The sequence below is a fragment of the Halichoerus grypus genome, chromosome X (genome assembly GCF_964656455.1).
Source record: "Halichoerus grypus chromosome X, mHalGry1.hap1.1, whole genome shotgun sequence".
NCBI classification, from domain to species: Eukaryota; Metazoa; Chordata; class Mammalia; order Carnivora; family Phocidae; genus Halichoerus; species Halichoerus grypus.
In genome coordinates, this window is record NC_135727.1 from 105,453,183 (window position 1) to 105,471,846 (window position 18,664).

Sequence of the window (18,664 nt, forward strand, 5' to 3'; positions counted from 1 at the left end):
TCTGCTTGTGTTGGAGAATTTTTCATTTGATATCTTCATCTTCAATGCCTGGCCAGTCAGGAATAGTATTGTTTATTCCGCCCACTGTTTTGGAGAGGCATGGTGAAAAAGATAAGCCAGATGGTACCGAAGAAGATTTACATTACCATTTTCTTTCTTTTTCCCTTTGCATATTATATAAAACTGCCCATGCCTCCATGTGAGCCATGATCATTAATTTAATGTTATGATCTAATGGCTCATGACATTAAATTATAACTTAGCCCAACATGACCAAATTACAGTATTAGAAAGAAAGTTTCTTTTCTCAGGTTGATTTCTATACCTTAAACCAGTTGTATTATTTTTTCATAATTATGTCTCAGCCTTGATTTAAGGAATCTTCTCTTTCATAGAAATGCATTTGTTAAACAGAACCTGGGTTATAATCGATTTCTCAAAAATACCCTCAACAAAAGGAAAAAGAGATTTGCTTTGTTTTGGGCTGTGTGTATGTGTGTGTGTTTATGTTTACATTACTGAAATAGATTCTGTCTGGGACTATATATAAGATAAACAGTGAAGGAGGGGTGCCTGGGTGGCTCAGTCATTAAGCATCTGCCTTTGGCTCAGGTCATGATCTCCGGGTGCTGGGAACAAGCCCTGCATTGGGCTTCCTGCTCAGCAGGGAGTCTGCTTCTCCCTCTCTTTCTGCTCCTCTCCCCCGCTCTCGCTCTCAAATAAATAAATAAATAAATAAATAAAATCTTTTAAAAAAACCTGAAGATAAACAGTAAAGGAGAATAGTCTGATAGTTGTCACATACACTTGATGGTGAATGAATTATCTAAGTATTCTTAGAAAGGCATAACCACTTCAGTTATATTTTACTAACCAATCAGTAAGATGCTAACCACATTTGTCTTGAAGAAATAGTTTTACACCTATAACTTTATGTTTATTCTCCTTTTCCAAATGGGCTCAAAAAATAAAGTTTGTCATCCTCGGTTAATTCAAGAAGAAAATTTTATTCTAAACAAGTTCTTGCTGTTTTACTTATTTGAGCTTTGTTCCTCGAATCTATTTTTTTGCACATAAAATATTTGGTGTTATGAATGTGATTAAAATTTAAAATAATTAATTGATTTAACAGAGAGAACAAACAAGAGAAATATACAAACCACACGCTTTCCTCTTTTTATAAAATCCACCAAGCCACAGGAGAAATGCCTAGTAAAACAAAGGAAAAAGAAATATGGTAGAAAGTTCTGCTGCTGCTTTCACCAAATACAATACCAAGAAGTCTGAGACAGGTTGAGGTGGAATTTAGACTCGGTAAAACTCAAGCAATTGACCTGCTGTGTGAAAATCTCAAAATGAGTTTAGGTGGAAGCCTAGGAGTTGAAATCCAATAATATATGCAACAGTGATCACGCCAGAATTGCACATAGAAAGCAAATTAGTGCTCTAATGGAGAAGCCAAATTGAAATCCATTCTCTGAGCAGATTTTCAAACACATTCTTCTACTTTTCTGTTTACAAAATTGGAAAACAAGAATTCGTAAGGCAAGACACACACACAAAAAAAATTGGAATTCTAAGGGGAAAATAGAACCCACAAGCGCGTGCGCACACAGTGATGAGAGAGTAGCTTGCCTGCGTGGTGTATCTGATTGAGATGTCCCTTTGCTGCAGGCCTTCTTACAGGAAGTGACTAATTCTCAAGATGTGAGATATTTTATCTTAGATGGTATTGGAAAAGAAAATAAATTTACCCAAAATCCTTAAGGGCAATGTTGTATTAGTATTCCCATATAATATATTCTCTTCAAAAGATAACTCCAGAGTTAGGTAAGACAGGACTCGTGACTCAAATTGCATGCTCCACTCCCTGGACTAGAAATTGCATCGATCTGTCTGTACTCACAGAACATGGCTAGAGAATTGCTCCAAATGAAAGATGTGTTTGAATTGTTTATACAAGAAACTAAAAAAAAAAGAAGAAGAAGAAGAAGAAGAAGAAGAAGAAGAAGAAGAAGAAGAAGAAGAAGAAGAAGAAGAAGAAGAAGATTATTTCTTAAATCTAGTAGCAGGTTAATCACTGATGAAATTAATAATAATAATACAGAGCAGTCATCAAGCACAGGAAAATGTATGGCAACATTTACACACTAACGAAGTAAGTCAGAGATATAAATAAGTACATGGCATTCTTGTGTTCTGCAATATATTATCTGCTTGAAAGAAACTGTTCTCTAGTTCTAGTAGACTACATGGTTCCTCTAGTTCTTCATCCCGTTCTGCAATCACACCCTTGATATTGCCTCCCTGTGGATGGAGTGTACCTCCCAACCCCTGGCCTTAGGGCTTAGCCATGTGATTTGCTTTAGCAAAACATAGGTGAGCAGAAGTGATGGTCTGCTAGTTTGAAGCCTGGGCCTTAAGAGACCTTGCATGTTCCCGACTGTGCCTCTACCACACGTATAAGAAGAACATGCCCCATCTAGGCGGCTCATCTCAGAAAGAGGCTGAGAGGTGTACAGCAGGGCTATGCAAGCCATGCACATCCTGAAGGATAGATGACTGTGGTTTAAAACCATATGCACCATTCAGCATTATTATGACAATAGGTCACTGAAACAGCAAATAAACTGTTGTTCTTCCTGGATATCTGTTGAAAATTAATAATATCAGCCATCTTTGTGATGAAAATATAAAGCCTATGTTTTAATTTTAATGGTTCACTGTTGAATATTAATTTTTTAAAAATTAGATCTTCCCGGGGTGCCTGGGTGGCTCAGTCGATGAAGCATCTGCCTTCAGCTCAGGTCATGATCCCGGAGTCTTGGGATTGAGCCCCATGTTGAGCCCCACATTGGGCTCCCTGCTCAGTGCGGAGTCTACTTTTCCTCTCCCTCTTCTCCTCCCACTTGTTCCCTCTCTCTTGCTCACTCTCTCAAGTAAATAAATAAAATCTTCTTTAAAAAATTAGATCTTCCTTTATCTGGTGATGTCATTTTATTAAGCTTATACATCATAGGTACACTGTTTATTTGTTTATCTATAAGTAACACTGGTCATGGTTGGAAACACCACCAATCTTGAGGGGAAACACACATGTCTGTACTAAGTTAAAAGAAAAAAAACCCTCCTTACATCAAAGTATTGCATAATAATACGTTTCATTTGACTACTTCATGCATTCCCAGGAGAGAGTGAGTGATATTTGGTTTTGTGAGAGAGATAAAAATAATGAACATTACCATCTGGTTTAACCATTTTGGTGATACGGAATCGTAGCTGTGTTAATTACCCTTGTGGTTTGTCTTCATAGAGATAATTATATGTGAAATTCCTTTCCAATTTGTTATGTAATATTAGAAATACTTCTAAAATTGACATGGATTTATTATGTTACCATCTTGTTGGCATATTCATTAACACCGAACCCGTAGATCTATTAAATGTTTAAAAGCTATAGTCTTCAAAACAAGAATATTATGAAAAGAGATTTTTGAAATAATACTTTTTGCATGCCTTTTGAATAATGTTATTCAGTATTTCTTCATCTTTAGTTCCTGAATCTAAGTCATACAGTCTATTTAAAAATAGTTGTCAGCTGAAAACAACCAGGCAATGGATTTGTCTTGACAACAATCTTTTTATATATTAGACATGTCTGTTTTTGAAAATTGGTGTTTCTTTACCTTCCTGAATTTAGGGAAATGACACAGGAGGATAACATTAATTTCCTCTGCCATTTTGGCCAAATCAAATTTGAGGCTTCCCAGAGACGTTGTCTAATCAATTCGAAGAGACATTTGAAAAGATTCCTGTTAATCCATCTTTAAAATGAATTAGTGGCATAAATTGTTGCTGGGTGACTTAGGTACAGTTGTAATTTTTAGTAATCCCAGGAGAAGATGCAGTGCCTTCTAAAATGTCACAATAAGTGTGATCATTCAAAATTCTGAGTGATTGGTCCCCTGCAAGGCTTCCTGACGTCATTTTTCCTAAGGGAATTTTGTTTGGGTATTTATAGCAGCTGCCGCCGTAACTATTTCTGTCTTATTCCAGTCATAGTTATTACTATATTATTCACATACCTATATTGCAGTCTAAAGAATAAGCAGACTTCCTATTCTAGAGGAAGCACCAGAAGAAATGAAAGGAAGTTTGATGTGGATCTGTATATTCCACATTATCGTTTGCGGGTTCTCGGAATTAGCTGAGTAATGCCTTACTTACAGAAGGAAGGTCAGCTGATCTCTCTTTCTGCTCACTGTTCCATGTCCTGAGTGTTATTCTTGTAGAAGACGAGTAGAGAGTGGGAAGAAAATGAAATCTGTCAATACTGTGAATATATAAATAATAAAAGTAGCAGGGGGACTGATTAATTCTGAATCATCTTTATAAAATGACTGGAGTTGTGAAAATGCTAAGTCTACACAGCTGATTGGGAAATGTATGCAATCTGTTGATCAGAATTCATCTGTGAATGCTCTCTTCCAGAGATTGATATACCAGAGGTCTTAAAAACATTTTGGGCCCCGTGAGAAAGGAAAACGACAGACCTGGGAGATTGCAATTTAAAATGGAAGAAAGTGTTTTCCCACCTTACCCACAACTTTCAGGCAAATAACTGATGCAAATAAGTCAAAATGCAGTTTAGTTTCACAGAATAGTTTCCGAAACTAGTATTTCAGAATACTTCCAATCAATATATATTTGTCATGTGGTGGGAAAATAAAAAGCTAAATTCTTGGATCATTAAATAGAAAATTTAGTCAAAATAAGAGAAAGCTATAGGTTCAGTTTGGTGATCCTATGAAGAAGAATATACTCACCATTGGTCTTTCCATCTTAGGTAGTATATACATATGATTTTATTTTTATAACTAAAGCTTGTGTTGTGATTTTATATGTATTTTAACAGTAGAAGTCCTCTGAGCTAACTCAATAATAATCAGTCTGCATTGTGTGTTGTTTATTTCCTTGTGATTTGTAACCAAAACAATGACAGAACTTTAATTAGTAAGATCAACTTAAAAACCTGTGTCCTTCACAAAAGTGTTCGTTTTATTTGAGAGTTCTTAAGTATTGTTATGTTCCTTAAACCAAGCTACATACTGGTTTTGTTTTGTTTTGTTATGTTCTGTTTTGTTTCGTTTAATGCATAGGATTTAAAACTTTGTTTTCTGAAGTTTTTTCTTTTAAAACCACATCATCAACATCTATTCCTTGCTGCTCCGTTCAGCTAGTAAAATACCTAATCCGTTTTTAAGGATTTCTTTCTTAACTATGGTGTAAAGACTAACTTATGACATGTATTTTCTGAATAATATTAAGGTACTTAAATTACCTGTGCCTGGTATTACCATATTCATTGTTCACTTTAAGATTTCAAGTGATCCATTCAATGCAGATGTATTTTTAAATGATTCATTTAGAGCAGGAAATAGATATTTTCATGTACTAGGCTATTGGGAAAGCCCAGCAAATGATTCTGTTTTTCAGTGTCACAAAATATTACCCATCCATATCCAAAAGCTTAAAATTGAACTTAGTATTCTACTGTCTTTTTGTGTCTAGAAAAAAAAAATCTCTTTGTAAAGATCAATTAAGATATGAATTTTCAAACAAAAAAAATTGTGAATTAGGCATCTTTCTGTTACCGTTTATTTGGGGAATCTAACAATAGTTTTTCTTAGGTTATTGGTATTTCATGTTCTTTGAATTCAATGTGTGTATTTAAGTGTAGATGGTAATTTGAGCTTGCTAAAATCTCAAATTAATGGGAACAATGGGGAGTATATGACCACTTTAGTGATTCTTATGAAGACCACGTTTTACTGAAGGATACAGGCCTAGCAGGGCATGGTCAGAGAAAGAACCAAGTCTGGTCAGCCAACCCTCCCCAAGGGTTACAAGCTGCTAATCAGGTTTAAACTTTTCCAAATCTGCACAAAAGGCTTTAAGGCCCTTTGGCTGAGAAGGGTACCCTTACCATTTCCTTGTTTTTGGCTGCCAGGATTTTACTCATTTCTGAATCAAACTTACTGTATATAGTCTAAACAGAGTATTCATTCTGCTTTACTATTTTAACTAACCTTAATATTAATATATACCCAAAATAACTTAAGCAATTATAAAAATCAGTTTTAGTCTTCTCATATAAATGCCTCCCTTTGAAGCAACCTCTTGGAAAGTCCCTAAAATGAAACTTTTATTAATGACTGTACATTAGCCCCACCTACAGCCACCAGAGTCTGACAGGAACCAGATTTGATGATGCCAAGTGGGCCTTGATTTCTCAACTCACTCTTTTTCCTGTATAGTCTTTTTAATTGCATTATTTACCACTAGTCAAAGTTACGAGTGGTGAACTCTTCAAGTGTTTAAACTTCAAAGAAAAAAATAAACCCACCGCAACTCTATTTTTAATCTTTAGTATTTAAAATTCATATATTGAATTTGTACATATTTGTACATACAAAATATGCTGAGGAGCAGTTTGATTGTAAGACTGTGTAGAATATACATCTTCCATCCTATTGAAATGACTCCCTAGACAAGGAGAAGAATTCTTGCACTCCAGACTTGGGCATAAATATGATGATAGCTGCTGGTCATTTGGTTCTGTTTTGAACATTAATTGTATGTGCTTTTTTCTTGACCTTGGACCTACAGTATCCATAGATCATAGAATTACAGGGCTGAAAGTGAAATTTTAGAAATCATTAAGTCACCTTATCAAATGAGGGCAGTTAAGCCCGTGAGATACCCATTTTCAAACACATCATTCTATATCTTTACATTATCGAGTTGTCCAATCTAGGACTGTGGTAGATCCCTTCATCTATTTAGATCTGCCTAAATGTCTCACGATAACACATTAGACTTGTATGTGTAGAGGCTTTGTACATCTTTAGCATGATTTCTTTCTGGGCACTTAATATTTTTTAGTACCTTTATTGAGGTAAAATTGATATACAGTAAACGACGCAATATTGAAAGTATACGATTTGATAAGTTTAGCATATGTATACACCCTGAAACCATCACTGTAGTCAAGTTAATATTCATATCCATCACCTCACCCAAAACATAATACTGTGTTTCAAGAATTTTGATGTTAAGAAATTACGTCCTAGATTCTTCACTTGGTCTCCTATACTTTTCCCATATTACTGCTAGGAAGCTGTCATTCCAATTCAGAGAGTACATTAGAAGCAGAAGAAACAGTTGGAGAGGCACATGGAATTGGAACTCCACCTGCAAAAACTGAAATTCTCCTCACGTTAGTTATGGTGGCTGGAGGCAGATGTAGCTTTCGCCCACTAGCGGTAATCATATGTAAGAAGGAATCCGCAGATGACGAAACAACAAGAGACAGCCCAGTTTCACCACCCTTTGGAAACGTAACTGATAGAAGTGCCAGAAGGCACCTTATCACTTCCTTAACCCTTTCTAGAGAAGAGGACTTAATCCATTTCTGTATAAGAAAGTTTATTTGAGAATCCAGTTTTGTTTTAAACTTGAGCTTGGCATTTTGGAGGTATTCCAAAGACCACAGAATTCATAGTCATTACGATATCACAGCAGGCTTCTTTCAAATATTGCAATCTAGAACAGTCTGCTTGAAAACCTGGAAGTCCAACCTAGTGAGTTAAGCTTGACTAGTGTTTTGCATTTTTATTTCTAATCCTGGACGTTGGCCAATCATTGCTACCTAATCTTGGTACCTGGCCTGAATATGAACTTTACGAGGATTTGATAATTTTGAATCATTTGCTTTTTTTCTTCTTTTACTTGATGGATATCAGTTCAGCAGAACTTTCCCGAGTTGTATTGCTTATAAGCCACATTTTGACTTATAGTATGTATCAGTTCATTTTGCTGCATAATAAATAACCAAAAAATTTCTGTGGCTAATAACAACAGATACTTATTTAGTGATGGGTCTGCGGTTTAGTGGGGTTTGGCCAATCTTGACTAGACTTGGCTTGGCTCTGCTCATCTCTAGGCTGCAGATCTGGTTTGAGTCTGCCCCCTGTGTCTTATTCTGAGACTCAAACTGAAGGGGCAGCGGCTTCTCAGGACAATGACCAAACCAAAACCAACACTTTTCAAGTCTCTGCTCTTAGCACATTTGCTTCTTTTCCACTGGCCAAAGCATGTCACGTGGCCAAGCCCAAAGTCAAGGGATAGAGAAACACTTTCCACCTACATAAGGTCACGGCAGGGGTGTATATGTCTAATTTGACTAGGGATGTGACGGAATTGAAGCCAATAGTTCAATCTGCTATATAGTCAGTTGGAGACATGCTCAATAAGTTAGTCAAGTGGAAGGCTGGTTAATATTTATGGACCTTATAACCCCTAGGAAAGAAAGCAGGATCCTTCTTACTCTGCTTGAATTTCCTACCCCAATCTTTTGAGTTATACTGAAGCCTAGAAACATCCATCGGGCAGGAACGAATGGTTCCTTCTTCAGGATTCAGCATGTGAAATATGCAGCATCTCATTATAGTGGTAGCCAAACAGCCATTTTCTTCAGTTTAGGAATACAAATGTGGATGTGTTAATTTTCAATTAAGAGTTCTAAACTTATTATCTGCTTGGCAGTTCTTCTTTGTGACAGTCATTCCCTCTGACTATTAATGTTGGCTTTTGACCTAAATTTGAAAGGAACACCCAAAATTCAAGGGCCATTGGAGTAGTAATTTTTCCAACCTGTTTGTGTCTGGATAAGAAAATAAAAATTATACAAGTGCTCTTTTTGACCAATACAAGCATGTGAAGAAAATGACTTCCTTTGATGAGCAGAAATGATAGAAGCTTCAAAAGTACCTTAAAAAAAAAAAAAAAAAAAAAACTAGGAAAACGGAGCCAGTGAATTGACCACAAACAAAACAAAAACAAATAAACAAAGCACTAGTCAGCATTTCTCAAGAAGGATGGTATCTGGAAATGATAGGGATCATGGAAGCACATTGAATTACAGATCATGAATGTGAAGGTCAAGGCATGAAATCTTCCTTCATGAAGTAGTGTTAAGTGCTTGGCAGGGCATTGTTGTTAAAAGAAGCCACCAAAAGTGAATCAAGCAGCAATAAAGTTAAAAAGCTGATGTGTAAACTTAATCTAAGGCAACACAAGCCATTCCTACAAAATAGTATAGTACTTTTCTTTATATATGGACCTGAAGTATATTAAAATAAGTCAATTTGTGCCCATCGACACCTAATTTGAAGATTTTCATAGGACGAAGAGCCCCCAAAGTATCATTCCAGGCTGCTTTGATGCTTTTTCTCTTTTTATAAAGTGCTACCAGTCTCAATAGGAAGAAATTGATAATATTTTTATCCAAATCAGGTGGCTAATTGCTTCCCAAGATATGTTGGTAGTATAGGTGTCACTTCCAAAATATAACATAAAGAACAATATTTGGGCAAATTTATTTAATATCGTCTTTTTCCTTTTTGCCCTAAAAATACTTACTTGTTTGTAGAGCTCATTGTGTCAGTAAGATTGTTTTGATAAAACCATCTTACAGGGATTTGCTTACTAAGCTCTTCTAATTTTGAAAAGACACAGGAGAAAACTTGTAACTGTGGCTCACCCCCAACCAGAAATAGTAATTGCAGGGCTAATTTTATATTGCTAATTCAGAAAGAAATCATGTTCCCTGTCCCTTTACAGAGCTGGACTCTTCTTAATCAATTCCAGACTAAGGAAACCTACAGGTGGCCAGTGATCTTGGACAGGTGGATAATGGAATATGGAGGCCATGTCCGTGATCAGTCATATAAACACTGTCTAAGTCTGATAACCACGTGTAATTACCTATGCATCAGTGTAATATATCATTAATGCCTTAAACATTTATTTACAGTGTAATTAGTATACAGCTAATACAGCACAGCCACATCAATCCCGTTGTCAAGTTAGACCATGTCAGCTGGTTTTGTGGTGGGAAATCAGTATAAACACAGTCTTAAATGTCCATATTTCATGCTGACTAGTAATAACCAGCTTCTGTATAACACTTAAGAGTTTACTAACCACTTTCCCATCCATTGACACAGGTAGTGCAGCAACTCTATGAAATGTTGAATCCTTGTCCTGTTCCATGGTCTCATTTGTTGCCCCTTTGTGTTTGTGTCTCAGCCAGGGTCCCAACAGGAAGCAGATGGCACATTAGAATTAGGGTGATTTGAGTGTTGATTTCCAAATGCTACATACTGAGGAGTGGGCAGAGTATAGGAAAGTCATGGAAGGTAGCGCACGACCCCTGGGCTAATAGCAGCAGAGCTGTCATTTCTCCTAGGCCTGAAAAGATTAAGGAGGAGGAGAGGTTTCTGAGAACGAAGAGAAAGAGAGATCATGTAAATCTTACTGCCTTGGTGGAACAGTAGCCTTCTTTTTCAAGGCTAAAATTGAGGCTTGAATTGACAGCCAGGGAAGGAGACCAAAGCAGTCAATATACTGACCTCAGTCTCTTCCTAGTTCTCTCCATTAGTCAAACCCAACCAGAAAGGCATAGGAGCTCATGGGTGTAATCCTACAAGTCAGCCCCTGGGACAGTGGAGGAAGGCAGGTAAATGGAGCTGGAGAGACAAAGAGAACATAGCTGACACATCTCATTTTATGCTTTTTTTCTATATGATACCAAAAAAAGTGCAGAGAAATGTAATAAGAGATCTCTTATTAATAATCTCAGTGACCTAATAATAATACTCTTTCTTTAAATATTCAGCTCTCCTGAGTTGGTTCAGAAATGTAACTCCACTGCTATAATTTCTATTTATATTCATTAATAGATTAATATTCATCTATCAATGGAGTACCCACCAACTGCTAGTTTGTTACTGTGCTAGTTTGCAAAACAGAGAATAAACCTGATTTCAAAGACTTACGTTCTGGTGCAGAAAAAAATGACCATATTTGAGTGTGAAATTTTAAGAAATACACCATGTGAGACATACTAATGAGTTAATAAGATCATGCAGAAATTGTTTATTATAAACCCATAGTATTTTCAGTATTGCACTGAACAGAGATCATTATCCTTACACAAGTTAAAATTAGAATCAAATCGCCTGCAAAATAACTCACTCCTAAACTTTAAGCTTCTTGAGTGTTTCTTTTTTTTTTAATTCCAGTATAGTGAACATACAGTTTTATATTAGTCTCACTAAAAGGCAGCCTACTGAATGGGAGAAGATATTTGCAAATGATATATCTGATAAAGGGTTAGTATCGAAAATATATAAAGAACTTATACAACTCAACACCCAAAATTCAAATAATCCAATTAAAAATAGGCAGAAGACATGGACAGACATTTCTTCAAAGAAGACATCCAGATGGCCAACAGACACGTGAAAAGATACTCAACATCACTGATCATCAGGGAAATGCAAATCAAAACCACAATGAGATATCACCTCACACCTGTCAGAATGGCTAAATTCAACAACATAAGAAAGAACAAGTGTTGGCGAGGATTTGAAGAGAAAGGAACACGTGTGCCTTGGTCAGAGTGCAAACTGCTGCAGCCACTTGTAATAGTGTGGAAAACAGTATGGAGGTTCCTCAAAAAATTGAAAATAGAACTACCCTATGATCCAGTAATTGCACTACTGGGTATTTACCCAAAAAAATACAGAAACACTAATTCAAAGGGATACATGCACCCCTATTTTTTATAGCAGCATTATTTACAATAGCCAAATTATGGAAGCAACCCAAGTGTCTGTCCATTGATGAATGGATAAAGCTGACACATATGATTGTCTGCATATATATAGTATATATATATACATATATAATGGAATATTAACATTTGCAATGACATGGATGGAGCTAGAGAGTATAGTGCTAAGCAAGATAAGTCAGTCAGATAAAGACAAATACCCTATGATTTCACTCATGTGGAATTTAAGAAACAAACAAAAAACGGGGCTTCTTGAATATTTCTGTTATTTTTTAAATACCTCTCTCATTTCACAGTGTCAAAACAATGTATACACAATAATAGTTTGTTGAATGGAGTCAAACAAAACTAAAATAGGTTATCATCACAACCACAGTTTATGCCTTGTCTATAAATAAGCAAGAAATAAGTTTGTCTTAGGAGTTTAAATATATTCTATCTAAATAACCCCTTTTATTTCCTTCTTAAGCAATATTCAGTCCTTCAAAAAATATTTATTGAGTATCTAATATGTACTTAATACTGTGCCAGGTGCTATGAAGGATGCCAAGGTAATAGAATGAACTTCTAATTCTTCAGAGTTCCAATTAAATAACCTAAAGTTAAATCAATTTGGGAAGGGAACATTGTGCCTTTGAGACTCTAGGTTTCTCTTGATTAGAAAGTATTAAACATTTCAAGTAACTAAACAGATTAAGGAGAATTCAAGGATGCATCTCACTAGTAAATTTGGATTAGTCTGGCAAATTTAAGACTTAAATGGAACTTTTTAATAATTAGACCAGAGAGAAAATTATAATTACAACATTTGTAGAATCTATGGTTATCTCTCAACTTTCTTAATCCTTTTCTCAGTATATCTTGTATATCTGATCGGGTTTTATAAGTTCAGAAAAATGTTTCTATACATTCTGCGAATCTCTTCTTTTAAAAAGCTCTTTAATTTCATATTTTGTTAAAAGTCAAAAGCCTCCACGAAAATGAGACCAAAGTCAGTGAAAGACTATAGCAATAAAAATCACATGTGATTTTCTCTCTGGCATAACATCTGTTTTTGACACTCCTTTCATGCTGAACTTTATACGAATTTATTATAAAAACCTTATTGACAGTTAAATCCTATTTTTAAAAGGATTTCTTTTTTTCCCCTGAGTGATAATAGTTGCCTTTTCATAGAGTTCCCTAGTTGCAGATACTTCATAGCTACATTTCACACTAGGGAAAGTGTAATTTCTGAGCACCTGCATATGATTCCTGGTTCCTGAGGTGTAATTTGCTTAGTAGTAGTACTATGCAGTGACATTGGTACAGACATTTTCCTTATTCCACTGTATTATTTTCAGTTTCATTCGGCAGCTGTTAAAGAAAGTCATTAAATGTTTTTGTAAGTTGTTGCATTTCCTGTTTAACTAGGAAGGTTTGGGATCACTCTTCAGTAAAGCATTGTGCTCTTCAAAGCAAGCAATTGAGAACTGACTACTGAGTAGTTCTACCAAAGGATTTTAATATTAAAGGACATATATACACATTTGAATAGGTCACTATCTCTCATTTCACTTTACTGATTTCTTGTATGCAACAACCCCTTGTATAGTGCTTGTGACTGTCAATATGTAAATAGATCTCATCTCTTCTTGGGAAGTTCTACCTCCACATTAGAGTCCCTCTTAGTCCTTGAAAGGAAAGTTAAGTCCAAAAGAACAATGAAAGTTGGTCGAAAGAATGAGAAAACATGAGCACAACATATCCTCTCTCGGACTGAACCAAAACGCTTCTGATATGTTATGTGGTATTAATAGATCATATTTCATGACACTACCAAATATCACAAATTATCTTATGTTAGCAGTAAGTACAAAATAATTGAGAACAAACTATGACAAATTGAACTAAGCCAAACAAGAAGAAGAAGAAAGCAAATACACTTGTGGTCTGAGTTTTTTGCAGTCTTTGAAACTTTGAGAATATCTGTCTTTATTAACTTTTGCTTTTTGCTGATGGTTTCTCTCATTTTATTATAGCTCATAGCATTGTAAATTAATTTAACATGAAAGATAAAAATGTTGCTCTTGAAATGTTTCTCATTAAATTATGGGAAAATATTACGATAAATAAAGGAAAGGAATGCCTCTAGTACCAGCTTCTGTTTGCTCAATTATTGCAGAACCAAAAGTGAATTATTACATAGTTAACTCAGAGGCAATATTATTGCCATTGTGTTATAAAATAGATGATATAGTTTTGCAGTCTTCAAAAAAAAAAAGAAGGTACAGCATAGGTCCGTTGAAAGTGAAATACCTTTTTTCCTTGTGCTTCACTTAAATGCATACTGACCCCAGTTTTTTAGGAGTTCTTGCTAATGATGGGCCCAACTTTATATTAAGAACTGCAAAGTAAATTTCAGCCAATTACCTCATTCGGGGGAGTCATTAAATGGAGGTACCTCTGAAATTTTGGAAGGCATGTACAGCCAATTAGCTGAAATACTACTCAATGTCCTCTCTATGGTTACAATCTTTCTAGTGCACTTTTTAATTGAAGACAACTTCTACAGAGAAGGTGAGAAGTTGCTACTTAGTGGTACTTGTTAGGATGGGATCACACATGTGGAAGACATTCATCTGTATCCCTCCTCCACTCACAAAGAATGGTACTTCATTCATCCAAAGCATACAGGGACGAAGGATTAAAGATTATTTACATGATCCAGAACAATTGCTCAAAAGTAAAAAAAAAAAAGAAAGAAAAAGAAAGAAAGAAAGAAAAAATAAAAAAAATGGAAGCAGCTTGAGGCTCCTCAACTAGATAGGCTTTTTTTTTTTTTCCCATATGGAATTCAATGCATTCATGTTTTAAAATCCTATGGAACAAGCTTATATGAGCATACATCTAAATATTCTAGGTGAGCTTTTAACAGTGAGGCAAATATTTGAATAATTTATCTCCCCTAATATGTAACCCATTAAAGGACACAATCACCTACTAAATGCAAGGCTCTATAGACTGCCCTGGAGAGTATGGCAATTGACCCAACCCAAATCCTACCTCTGGGACATATATGATAAGGGACAAATAAATAATTCCAATGCAATGGAGAAATGACACATCCCACCAAAGAAGAGCTGATGAGAGTATTCTAAAAATGTGTAGTTTGGGAAATGTATCAGAAATCTATTGGAAGATTTTCAGATTACATTAAAATGCCCAGTTAATAAACTATCAAAACTATCGAAGGATTTAAAGGAATGATCCATTTTCAAAATTTTTTGGATTCTATCTTATAAAACACATTAAGTATCCCAACAGTAGTTTCCTGTGATTCAGAAAGAGTTACAGGCTGTTGCCTCACATCAGAATAATTTACATATGTAGTAATGAAGCCTGTATTATAGACACGTGGAAGACTTGATGGTCTTCTGAGTCAGAAGTCAAAAGGGCCATCTCCAAATTGTTGAGGCTGCATCAGAGGGTGTAACCCCGAGCTAATTTGTCTAACGCAGTGACTCTTAAAAGGAGGGGCAGTTTCACCCTCCAGGAGACATCTGGCAATGTCTGGAAGCACTTTTTTTTTTTTTTTAAGATTTTGTCTATTTGAGAGAAAGAGAGCATGAGCAAGGGGAGGGGCAGAGGGAGAGGGAAAGGGAGAAGCAGACTCCCCACTGAGCACAGAGCCCTGCAAGGGACTCGCTGAGAACGCCACCTGACCTGAGCCAAAGTCAGAGGCTTAACCAGCTAAGCCACCCAAGCACCCCGGAAGCACTTTGAATTGTCACAGCTGAAGTGTAGCAGGTAGGGGCCAGGTATGTTGGTAAATATCCTACAGTGCACAGGATAGCCCTCCACAACAAAGAATTATCCGATGTAAAATGTCCGTCGTACTGCAGTTGGAAAGAACCTGGTCTAATGTAATGTTTACTCACCTTTCCTGAACTTCTGTCCTCTTCCACAGTAATAACAAATGCCCAAAAAATTAAAAAATCATTTAGTCATTTTTGCATGCTGTAAGATAATGAGTGACTTTAATTATTTAGTATAATTTTTATATTATAAAACATTGATAATATAAATATTGTTTAATTATTCAGACCATCATAGCTTATATTAGTGTATTATTTAAGATTTCATAACATTCATTTACTGAACTTTATAATAGTATTCATTACATAAAGACAAATATTTTGCTTTTTTTATTTTGACAATGATTCTTAACTCTAATAGGAAAATGTATAAATTAATAATATATTTTAAGTTATGTGCTGGGTTCGGCAACAAAATATACATGAAAACGTAGACTGAAATTTAACTGTTCTATAAGGTCAGAGAAAGCACTTCTACTTTTATGACTGGATATTTGGAATTCTTGCCTCTACCCCACCCCACCCCTAAAGTTTAGCTAATTTGATTTTTGTTTGTTTCTAAACCATGAGGTAACAGAGGTTCAAGTTGACGTTTTCAAGCATATCTTGGAAAAATACATTTTGAGCAACAGTTGAGCACCATTTCATTCTGAGTTTGTTTTTTTTTTTTTTTTTTTTTACAAACCCAGAGTATTTATATTACAAAAAAAAGAAAGTGCAAATGCACAAGACATGTCATTCGCACACAGCCAGTGCCGTTGGCCTCCTGGAGAAAGTGGGGCCCACGGTGCAGGTATCCAAGGGAGCAAATCAATAAAAATCTACTGGCCCAGAATGGGGTGGGAGTCAGCTTCGGGGCAGCAGGTCTGCAGCTATTCCCCCGACAACCCCTGCGGCTGCTGTCACAACCCCTTGCTCGGGACAGTCCCCAGCACCCTATCCCCAGAGTGGGTTATGAAACAAGATGTGGAAAAACCCTGCCTTACCCCCGAGAGACTGCCTCCCACAGAACGTAGCAGTTCGTGGGTTGGGCCCGTCCATCTGGTCTCATGCTTAGTCTTTACACTCTGGCGTGGGAACCATTATTATGACATCTCCTTCCTTGAAAGGAAAACAACTTCCCTGTCCAGGCCACTTTCAAAAGCTGGAGATCTGGGGGCAGAGACTCAGGTAAAAGCTCAGCAGGGAGGGATTGTCCCCAGAACCCCCAGGAGCAATTTGGATAGAGCACGGTTGGAGTTCAATGGCCTCCCCCCCCCCCCCCCCCGCCAAGAGGGAAGAGGGGGTGATGCTGTGGACCCTGGCCTGAGATACAGGGCAGATCCAGCTGCCCTCTACCCACACTGTCCCCACTTTCTCCACTCTGCCCACTGCTGCCTGCCCCTCAAAACTTCCTGATCACAAAAGGCTAGCCGTCACCCACAGTAGCTCAGTGCTGGGCCTCTGGGCACAGGGCAGGGCTCTGGATCTCTTCTTCTTCTTCCTCCCGAAAGTAGGCTGCCTTTCCCTGTGACCCGGGGGCCTGCTGGGCCTTCAGGGGACACGAGGCCACCATATGGCTGCTGCTGTGGCAGAAGTGACACTTCTTGGGCTGCGGTGGCAGCTTAGATTCCTTGGCATGGTGGTCTCGATCTCCACGGTTGTAGCTCCTGTCCCCCTTTGATCTGCGCTTCTGCCCGTTCTTCCCTTTGAGACACCTCTCGCTCTCAGCACAGAACACCCCAGCAGGGCTGGTGACCCGCCCAGATTCTAGGCCCTTAGCCGACTTCTTGTAGGAGGACTCCACTGCCTCACCCTCCTTCACGCTCTGGAAGCCCTGCAGGTGCACCTTACTCTGGTGCCCAAAGACCTCCTGGGGGGAGGGGGCGGGGCAAGCGCGACCCGGCGCAGGCGGTCGCGGGCAGGAAGCTGAAGCCCATGTGCACTTTGAAGCCCTTAGAGATGCCCGCCCCGTGCAGCAGCTGCCCCTTCCTCTGCCATCGGGGCGGCAGCGTCCCCGCGCCTCCTCCGGCGCCTTGGCGCAGCCACCTGCAAACTGCTGCTTTGACACAGAGCCCGGGGTCGTCAGCTGAGCCCGTGGCCCGGGCCCCAGGCCCGACGGCTGCTTAGCCCAGAGAAGTCTCGAGGCAAAGGGGTGGCTCGGAGAAGAGGCTGCTCCATTTTCCCCATCACCCATTCTGAGATTTTTTATTTAACTGATGGGCTGTGGTGGCTGGACATCAGAATTCTTTTTTTAAGATTTTATTTATTTATCCGAGAGAGAGAGAGAGATCACAAGCAGGGGGAGTGGGAGAGGGAGAAGCAGGCTCCCTGCTGAGCTGGGAGCCCGATGGAGGGCTCCATCCCAGCACCCCAGGATCATGACCTGAGCCAAAGGTAGAGGCTTCACCAACTGAGCCATCCAGGCACCCTGGACGTCAGAATTCTTAAAAGCCGCTCAAGTAACTCTAATGGGAAGCTGACTTTGAGAACCTCTGTGTTTGTGTCATATCCCACTTGGAAGACTCTATAGGTAGACATCCTGGGTTCACATTCCTCTCCAGCTGTTTACCAGCTATCTTTCTGACCCTGGACAAGGGACTTAGACCATATGCCACGATTTCCTCATCTGTAAAATGGGGGCAATAAAAATTTCTTTTGGATCATGTATATATGCCATTTACAAATCAGTTTCCTCTGAAGATCATCTTGAGGAAAATATGCAGAATTATTACTCTTTATAGTTTTTTCAGTAACTTTCTGTATTTCAACATCAGTGTTACTGATGGCTTCTGTCTTTAACCAATGATCCAAATATGGATATAGGTTATAAGGATAAAAACAATTTAAGACAAGTATAGCAGTCAAAATTCACATGGTAGCTAACAGTGTTGAGTAATTAAAGCAACTGAGGAGCTGAGTCATGTGCACACCGCTTTGATCCTTCCCACCATATATTTGGCATTGTCATTTCACTATATATAATTAAATTACATGCACATGCACACGCAGAAAGTTTTTCAAGAACAGACATTACTACTTTCACTAATATGAACACCAAGAACATTTTTTGTGAACCCCTGGGAAATTTCATGAAAATCAGCTTGGAGCGGTTCTGCTCAAAATC

General features: G+C 37.7%; 1 protein-coding gene and 1 pseudogene across 9 annotated transcripts in view; one reads left to right on the plus strand and one right to left on the minus strand.

Annotated features, from left to right (window-relative positions):
* The window catches only part of DMD (dystrophin), a 2,185,421-nt gene that overhangs the window by 1,726,584 nt on the left and 440,173 nt on the right, over positions 1 to 18,664 (plus strand). The gene's annotated exons all lie outside the window — the stretch shown is intronic.
* Positions 16,988 to 17,734, minus strand: LOC118552078 (protein lin-28 homolog A pseudogene; annotated as a pseudogene).